The sequence below is a fragment of the Nilaparvata lugens genome, chromosome 3, assembly GCF_014356525.2.
Source record: "Nilaparvata lugens isolate BPH chromosome 3, ASM1435652v1, whole genome shotgun sequence".
Taxonomy (NCBI): Eukaryota; Metazoa; Arthropoda; class Insecta; order Hemiptera; family Delphacidae; genus Nilaparvata; species Nilaparvata lugens.
The window spans coordinates 93,358,322-93,367,268 of NC_052506.1; the positions used below are offsets into that span (position 1 = coordinate 93,358,322).

At 37.0% G+C, this 8,947-nt stretch overlaps 1 protein-coding gene across 4 annotated transcripts in view; it reads right to left on the reverse strand.

Moving 5' to 3' along the window:
• Positions 1–8,591, reverse strand: part of LOC111055537 — a 257,536-nt gene extending 248,945 nt beyond the window's left edge. The window contains exons 1-2 of one of the 4 annotated variants that reach the window (XM_039425083.1): positions 8,382–8,578; positions 7,627–7,756 (exon numbers count right to left, since the gene is read on the reverse strand). The gene's annotated coding sequence lies outside the window, so the exon portion shown is untranslated. Of the gene's footprint in view, positions 1–7,626; positions 7,757–8,381 lie in introns of all 4 variants that reach the window. The other 3 variants (XM_039425085.1, XM_039425084.1, XM_039425082.1) reach the window with 3 other exon arrangements.
• Between the last annotated feature and the right edge of the window lie 356 nt (positions 8,592–8,947).

Genomic DNA, 8,947 nt, shown 5'->3' on the forward strand with positions numbered 1-8,947 from the left:
CCCACCCCAGACGCCGACTGAGTCTAGCCGGCCCAGAGCTACACTGGGAATTCTGGTAGAAGAAGGTGTGGGCAAAAATCTACTCAGAATATGATGATGAATACAAGAAAGATATAAACATAGTATCAAAATCGGTAGGAGGAGTAGATGAGCTGATCAGCGACATCCCTGCCAGTTTCAAATAACCACATATTTAAAAATCGTTTGTATATGTTAAGGCTAAGGGGTTTTATTTGCTTCATGTAGGCGGGTATATTTATATAAAGAATGTGGCATATGTAATGACTATTGAATCTATTGCAATTGCTAACTAATCTGGGTTGTAGAATTCCAAATATATTCATATTACGTGTTTGATAGGGATGGATAAGAGGATTAAATATAGCATTTTTATCACTTCGGATGGAAATTAGAAGTGATTTTATGTATAGCTGTCGCACATCAAGGACCTGATAGGCCAGTTCTGTCGGATAGCGACTATCCTGGTCCAAGCAAGTCTTTATGATTGCTCGCTGTGCAATTCCGACAGCTCTCAAAGTGAACGAGGCCGCTCCACCCCAGGCCAGGATTCCATAATTTATAATTGATTGAACATAGGCCAAGTATGTCCTTCTCAATTGATTGACTGGAAGAACCTCCCTCAACTGTCAAAAGGCATATATTAGTCTACGAATGCGACATTTGAGGTATTCCATATGAGGAGTCCAACAAAGCCTGCAATCTATGAAGACTCCAAGATATTTTTATTTCTCCACCTGTCCAAGCATCTCACAATTACAGGTAAGTGACAGGTGGTCATTACATGAGTGAAGCTTGAGACATTCATACTATTTTCTATAAAATATATTGGCAAATATATGGTTTTAACAACATTGAGTGTGAGTTTATTTTGATCGAGCCACTTCTTCACATGAAAAAGGTCTTTTGAGGCCTCACTGAAAGCGTCCCGCCAAGTACGTCCACAGGAAACCAATGCATTATCGTCGGCAAACAGGAACAGTTTATCATTCAACTGCAATTTACTTATATGATTTATATAAATTAGGAAGAGTATAGGACCTAGTGTGCTTCCTTGTATAACTCCATAATCAACGGGCGATAGAGTCACTACCAATTCCATTTATATAAACTGACTGTTTCCTGCTCTGGAAGTAACTCTCAAACCACCTCAATGAACCATCTCTGGTTTCATAGAGCTCCATTTTTCTCAAAAGCTTCAGTCTATCCACAGAGTCAAATGCTTTTGCAAGATCTAGAAATGTGATTAAAACACGTTCCCGATCTTCCACCCTCTGCGTGATCTCTTCTGTTATATCAAACAGAGCATGTGAAGTATTTTTATCCTTTCTAAAGCCATAGTGATGTTATTTGTCTCTAAATAATTCTGTAATTGGTTTTTTACTGCTTTTTCGAGGATCTTTGAAAATATGCTTAGCATAGAAATAGGTATGTAATTACTTATAAGATTTTTAGTACCAGATTTAAAAATAGGAATGACTTTTGCCATTTTAAAAGCATTTGGAAACTGGCCTGTTCGGATACTGACATTAATAATGTGAAGAAGAGGCTCAATCACCACGTCAATGTGTTCTTTTATGAATTTTGAATCAATGTTATCAAGCCCCGGAGCAGAGCCACCACACATCCCCTTTAAGATCTCCCGGATGTCCTGTTTGTCAAGTGGTTGCAGCCTGAAAGTGGAATTAACAATGTAATCATCATCATTTGCCACTTCAGGGCCACTTTCAGGAATTGCATCAGCCAATTCAGCACCTACATTTGGAAAAAATGTATTAAAGGAGTTACCTATTTCTTTTATTTCTAAATCAGAAGGTGCGCCCCCCCTGATGAAACTGCGCCAAGGGGAATCGCTTAGCTGAATCAGCCAGCTCATTAACTATAGACCAAGATTTTCTACAATCACCCCCAACACTATCCACCTTATCCTTATAATAATGTATTTTAGCATTCTTTATAGCGACATTGAGTGCGTTCCTATGAATCCTGTACTCTTCTTTCAATCCTACATTAAACGGCTGCCTCAACACCTTTTTGCTCAACTTGTCTCTATGTCTTATTGAATTAATAAGCCCCTGTGTAATCCATGGTTTAATCTCTCTATTCCTGGCTGAAACTAATTTAATTTGAGTGAATCGTTCGATTGTTGATGTAATTTCATTTATGAAAGTATCAGCACAGTAATCAACGTTGTCTGTAACAGCAGTGATACCACCCCAAACTTTTTCCAACAGATCGGCCGCAACATTATTCCACTTGGTCACTCTATATGTAGGTATGTTTGGCCAACAATTGTTCGAGTATACAGGCACCCCGGAAGCTAATTGAATAAATGTCGGATAATGGTCAGTTATAGCTGTTTCCATGATTGCAGATTTTACTTCCATATTTTTATCATTTTTTACAAAAAAGTGATCGATACATGAACTCCCCGCAGGACGTGTTACCCGATTCATAAAGCTGATGAACCCCAACTCATACATCATATCCAGGTAACCCTCCTGCACGGAGCTCAATGCAACACCCAGAATATTAATATTAATATCGCCACAAAAAAATTGTAAGGTTTTTCTATCATTATTCAAATTTAAGAGATAATTCCGGAGAGCGACAGTGAAAAGATTTATATCAGTATTGGGACTGCGGTAGGCAGCCAACAAGTGGCAGGGCACACCGTTAAAAGTAAAGTTAAGAGCCAGGCAGCTAGCGATCCCGCCCAGACACAGCTGTTCACAGGAGGAAACTGACAGTGAATTGTCAATGTACACTACCACACCATCATTCTGATTGAGTTTACTTCCAGAGCGATAGACATCATAACCCGGGAGCCGCATCACAGACTCATCATCATCTAACCACATTTCAGTCAAAACAATACAATTGATTTTAATAACTTCAAAACTATCTAATAATATTGAAAATTCATCAGTTTCTTCTATAACTGCGTATATTCAACTGTAAAATACATAATTTATTACTTATTGTACAAGCATCAAAATATTGCTCCAGCATAAGGCCATTGTTAAAAGTAATACTATCATTTAGATTAAATTCATCGGATTCGTCATCCGCGAAAAACATTTATGAGAATATTTTTCAAATTGAAATGAAATGTACTCTATTACTGAAAAGGAAAAAGGAAGAGAGGAAAAATAGTAGAAATAGAAATGTAATTTTTGTAGAAAATTGAGATTTAGGTTGAAGAATCATAAGTCGGCCACCTCAGCCTACCGGTGACAAAATTAAATCACGGTATTGTACAATGGAGAGTGAAGAATAGAAATTATTTTATGTTTCATTTGTTTTCACTTGAAAACATTCTTTTTAATCCATGGTCATTTTCAATATACATGAATAACCAAAGACAACATTAACTCTTTATCCCTTTGTAGTTTTTGGTAGGGAATAGGTCAAACAAACAGTGATAAGCAGTGAAGATAACAATTATTTAGCACTCAAAAGATTAGATTTATCAGCGAAAAGTGACATAGCTGAGCGATGCGGATCAATTCCGTGAACAAAGAGTAGCTTATTGAGAGAGAACAAGAAAATAATATGAATACAGAACATAGCTTAGCAGCTTGGTGAATTGTTATGAGCTTCCCCGAAATACTGCTTATTGTAGAAATCACAACAGCTAATAAGATTAATTTATCATTTACTGAGAAGCAGTCTTAAAGAATTTAGTGTCTCTCCACATTACGCTCTTATACCGCAAAACAAAAATTGATAATATTCGGAAATGATCACGCTGAAACACCCATCCAATACCACATGTTTAATATAGAGCTATTGCAATAATATACTCGAGACTACTAATAGAGATGAATAGACATAAAAGAGTTGAAATATGAATATGATATGATAAGACCAACACAAAATATTATCATTGAGAAAAAAACAACTTCTGTTTTAAAGAAAGAAAAACTAATCACACTCCAATATAGCCTAGCATATTTATAATCTATCCAAACAAAATATAGATCTACTGTAGATGATGGATTCATTACTATTGATTATTGAAACATATTAGGATACATTTCAGATGAGAGAATAACAATTTGATTGCTTTAAAACTGCAAAGTACCTACATGAAAAGAGATAGTATTGTGCTTTTGTTGATATTGTTATCATTTGTTGATTAATTACTGTAGCAGAATAAGTTATTTTTGTAATCGGTCAGTTTTCATGAAACACTTAAATAAGACAATGAAATAATAAGAATGAAGAAAGGACTGTAATATTATAAATCCATAGTAAATAGTGTAAATCCATAGCTAAATTACAACCAAATTCAAATGGCGACCAGGAAAATTAAGCTTTTATCGAAAATTTGAAGTTTTCCCAAATACCAAAAATTCTCAGCCAAAACTATGAGTTCACTGTGAGAACTGAACACCAAATCTGTTGCATACTACACTGGAGGCTACAGGAAAACCTCCAGACCTTCCAAATTTTGCCCCCCGCCGCCCCTGTGCTCCCACAAATATTTGAGACACATTTAAATTTGTGTCCCACAAAAAATTTATTTCAAGCTTTTCTGTTCAGCTCGCCAATTCTAGAGAAGAAGAAGAAGAAGAAGAAGAAGAAGAAGAAGAAAGAAGAAGAAGAAGAAGAAGAAGAAGAGAAGAAGAAGAAGAAGAAGAAAGAAGAAGAAGAAGAAGAGAAGAAGAAGAAGAAGAAGAAGAAGAAGAGAAGAAGAAGAAGAAGAAGAAAGAAGAAGAAGAAGAAGAAGAAGAAGAAGAAGAAGAAGAAGAAGAAGAAGAAGAAGAAGAAGAAGAAGAAGAAGAAGAAGAAGAAGAAGAAGTATTAGAGGCTTCTTTGTTCGACTCACCAACATTAATAATATTATTTACATTATATAGATAGCTTTTGAAACTTGAATAATAATATTATTATTACTACTAATATGAATGATAAACTATTTGCTTCTTTGAATGATGAATCTGATATAATTTTTTATGATAGGGACAATGATCCTACTTTTATAGGGACATAAGGGAACAAAAGGCTGATTATCAAGTATAAAGATTCAGTTTTTACTTTATATTTGTTGATAACGAAAAGTTAATCTAACCTACACCCAACACAACTAACCTAACCCACCGTCACCCTCAAAGTCAAATTTGTTTTCAATTGAATTTATTTACAACACACATAAATACAACGAGGAAAAGCAATATACAACAAAACAATTACAACAACTCTGCAAGGAAAGTGTTTTTGAGAAAATATTAATGGTTCATCCCTCTTCAAGCATAATGATTGTGGTGAGGGATGAGTCGCTTAACATAATAACTAACTTTATCTTGGACTAAATCTTGGATAATCTATCAATAAACCAGAGCACATTCAAACAAACCGTAATATCATTCAAAAGGCAATTGGGCGGGCGAAGCCTGCCTCCCAGTCGGAGCGTGAAGCTCGGAGGCTGCTACCCAACACTGTTCAGTCATAAAAGGCGATTGGGCGGGCGGAGCCCGCCTCCCAGCCGGAGCGCGAAGCGCGGAGGCTGCTAACCCACCCTACTGGGGGTGCAGGGGACGAAGCCCCCTGCCGAGCGCGAAGCGCGAGTTCAATCCAAGAATCAATATTACCATTGAAACTAGGTAAATTCAAACGAGGTAGGCTAATATTCTGTTTAACTGCAACATTATTTACATTTTGTGAAAAAGTAGTTACAGTATCACCTGCATCATTTTATTGTATGAATTTAGTATACAATGTCTTAAATCTATCAGAACATAGCTTTGAATACATACCAACAATACAATTGTTTATCGAATTTCCCGTACTGAATGTTAGACAGCTTTTTATAGAATCTTTGTTGGTCCACATCAAAAAATACAAAACGGAACTTCTGGGAGAAACAGTTAACCATAACTACTCATCTCGCCACAGATCCAATTACAGCTTTGAGACACCTCAGCTGACTCACGGCTCTGAATTGACAAATCCTTCATACCTGGCTCATATCTTGTACAGAAATGTGCCAGGGGTGATTAGGGAAGCAGAGGCGTTTAGTTTGGTAGTGTTTAGGAAGAGGATGGACAGGTGGCTGTACCAGATTGGTTGGGAAGCTTCAGAAGAACTACTCCAATCTCGTTATGATTGGTTACCAACACGACTTCAAGGTTTCCAGACAATTGATTGCTATTTATTTTATCATTGATATAACCGGTTTGACTGTTTTGCTTTTCTGGTTTATGCTTTTTTTCATTCTCTCTTCTAAAAATTTCTGGAATCCCTGCCACTGCGGTCTTCAATAGAATAGTGCTCTTATTGCTGCACTCCAAAATAGCCCCTTGAAGCGTTTATAACTCAGTACATTGGGAGGAATCTGATTGATGTATGTCTCCACTTGAATCTTGTACTTCTCCCAATCTGCTCTTTTCAAGTTCCATCGTGGCATGGGGAGGCTCCTTACAACTGGTATTGAATGACAGTCTTGTTATTATAGGCCTATGTTGTGACCGAGGAAAACTCTTGAGGTAGAGCTGGCTTGCTGGAGAAGGGATGTTGTCTGTGTCTCTTGTTACAAAACAAAGATCTGGGTTTGTTGATCTTACCCATCTAGCAGAAAGGGAGCTGCCTCCCTGTTTAGCATCATACACAAGAGCAAGATCTTTTAAAGCTGCCCATCTTGCCAGTTGCTCACCATCAGAATTGCATGAGCTATATCCCCAGTCAGTGTGCCATGAGTTGAGATCGCCCACACATGCTGCTGGATGTGTCACATTTGGGAGTGTGTCCTTCCATCTGGATGAGGGTGGTTTGTACACATTAACTATTCAATTTTGTTCACCTTGAAAGTCATATAGGACTCCCTGATGACTATTCCAGACACTGAGTGTTTGATATTGGAGTCAATGAAGGTTGCTAGCCCATGTTTAGGATGTGAAAAAAAACCGATAAGAGTGTTCCCCGGAATAGACAACACTCTGGCATTTTCCTGAGTGACATGGGTTTCCTGAAGTGTGATCACATTGATGTGATCCTTAGATAGTCTCCCTATTATATCAGATTTAGCTTTAGTGAAGCGTTCAACATTCAGTTGAAGGATTTGTAAGTTATTTTTGAAAATGGTTCTGTTATCTACAATATTTACAATATTTTTGCTCTAAAAAGAGCAGTTTTTCCCCCTATGACTAGGTAGCCCCTTGTGAGGGTCCAGTCGCCTCACATGTGGTTTCAACATAATCTCGCCACGTAGTGATCGTTTAGTTCTCTCCACTCAATAAAGCTTTAAGAGTCGTTCTGTATTGTTCAATTGTGGAGATATCCAGGGAGAACGTGAGATTAACTCGGACATGATCACATTCACCCCCCATAAGGGATGTGAATGGAATTTTCAATTGAATAACTGATTCAAACTGAATAACACATGCGACTCGAACACACTTTTTAACGGAGTAACAACTTGAAACATGAGTTTTGAAAACTAACGAAACGAGATTGAAACTATGACTTTTCTATATACTGAATCATATCCTGGCTCGTGTGGACCAAGCTGTTGGATTTTGAGGGATTAATGGAGGACCGCGATTCCACAATGAGGTCTAGACAAATACAAAAGGTAATTAATAGTGGCAAGCGGCCAATAAATACCTGGCGATTCAGAAGTTGTAGGCTGACTGAGGTGGTGACTGCTGGCTGGTGGCTTGCTAAGGGGATGGGTGAGGGGATGCGTTATCAAAATATTATCTCCTTTATCACAGTCAGTTCGATTCTCAACACCCTGTATAATTCTAATTTTGAATTTTGATAGATTGATAGAAAACAATGATTTATAAACACAAACTTTCGAAATACCGTATTTGACAATTTTTGAGCCTAGAATTCAAAGATCTTCACTTCTGTTGGAGGTTTGAACGTTGAGGAGCTAGAAAAGGATAGCGATATCTGCTTTGTTGAATAATGAACATGGATAGCAACATCAATGTTAATCAGATACTGCCATTATGACGTGGACCCCACCATATAAAACACTTCACAAAAAATCTTCTTATGAACAATCTTAGGTGGACCTCACTATAGTCAATTAATATTTTCATTATGAAATTTGTGAACCATAATCATAGATAAAAAATAGGACAAGAAGATATCACAAGTTATGGCACAGTATGATAGACTACCAGCGTCACATAGCTCCACCAAGAGTAATATTAGGACTATCAACTTCTGAAATAAAATTTGCAAATGTCTACTATGCTATATTTGCTCTATGCTATTATGTGGAGTATTATTCATTTGAAATCATGCTATTGTAATAAATATTCTGTATTTCAGCAAAAAGAGAGATAAGGAAAAGCAAACATAAATTACATTTCATATTTTTTTAAATATATTAATTATCTACTCACAAAATATAACGGTGATGATGAAATGTCACAATGCAAAAATAGACGTCACAGCTTGGCAGACTGAAGCTAACTGTACAGACTTCAACTTCTTCTCTTTACTTCTCCACCTCCTTCTCCAACTCTCTCTCTCTCTACTCCTCCTTCTAATTATCCATCACCCCCTCCTCCTTCTCCTCCTCTTCTTCCTCTCTTCTTGTTCCCCTTCTTCTCCAGTGATACAGACCGCCATATTGGAAGGCAGCCATCTTTGAATTCCGTCAATGACTTACTCTCATGATTATTCCGCCCTGAATTTTCGACATTAATGTTATAAGAACAGTTATGATAATTGGGTGAATTTTTAATTGTTAATAATTTATGTGCAAACTCTGACCTGAATAAACATGAAGCTATTTAGATCAAAAGAAGACTATCTCTCTTCCTCTCTGTCTCAATCTCTGTCTCTGTCTCTGATTTGAATTACAGTTACTTTGTTAGAAATTTGGCACTGACAATAGACAAAACACTCAACTGGACGAAACAAATCAACATCACTTTTAATAAGGTGTTTGCAGGTTAGGTTTAGG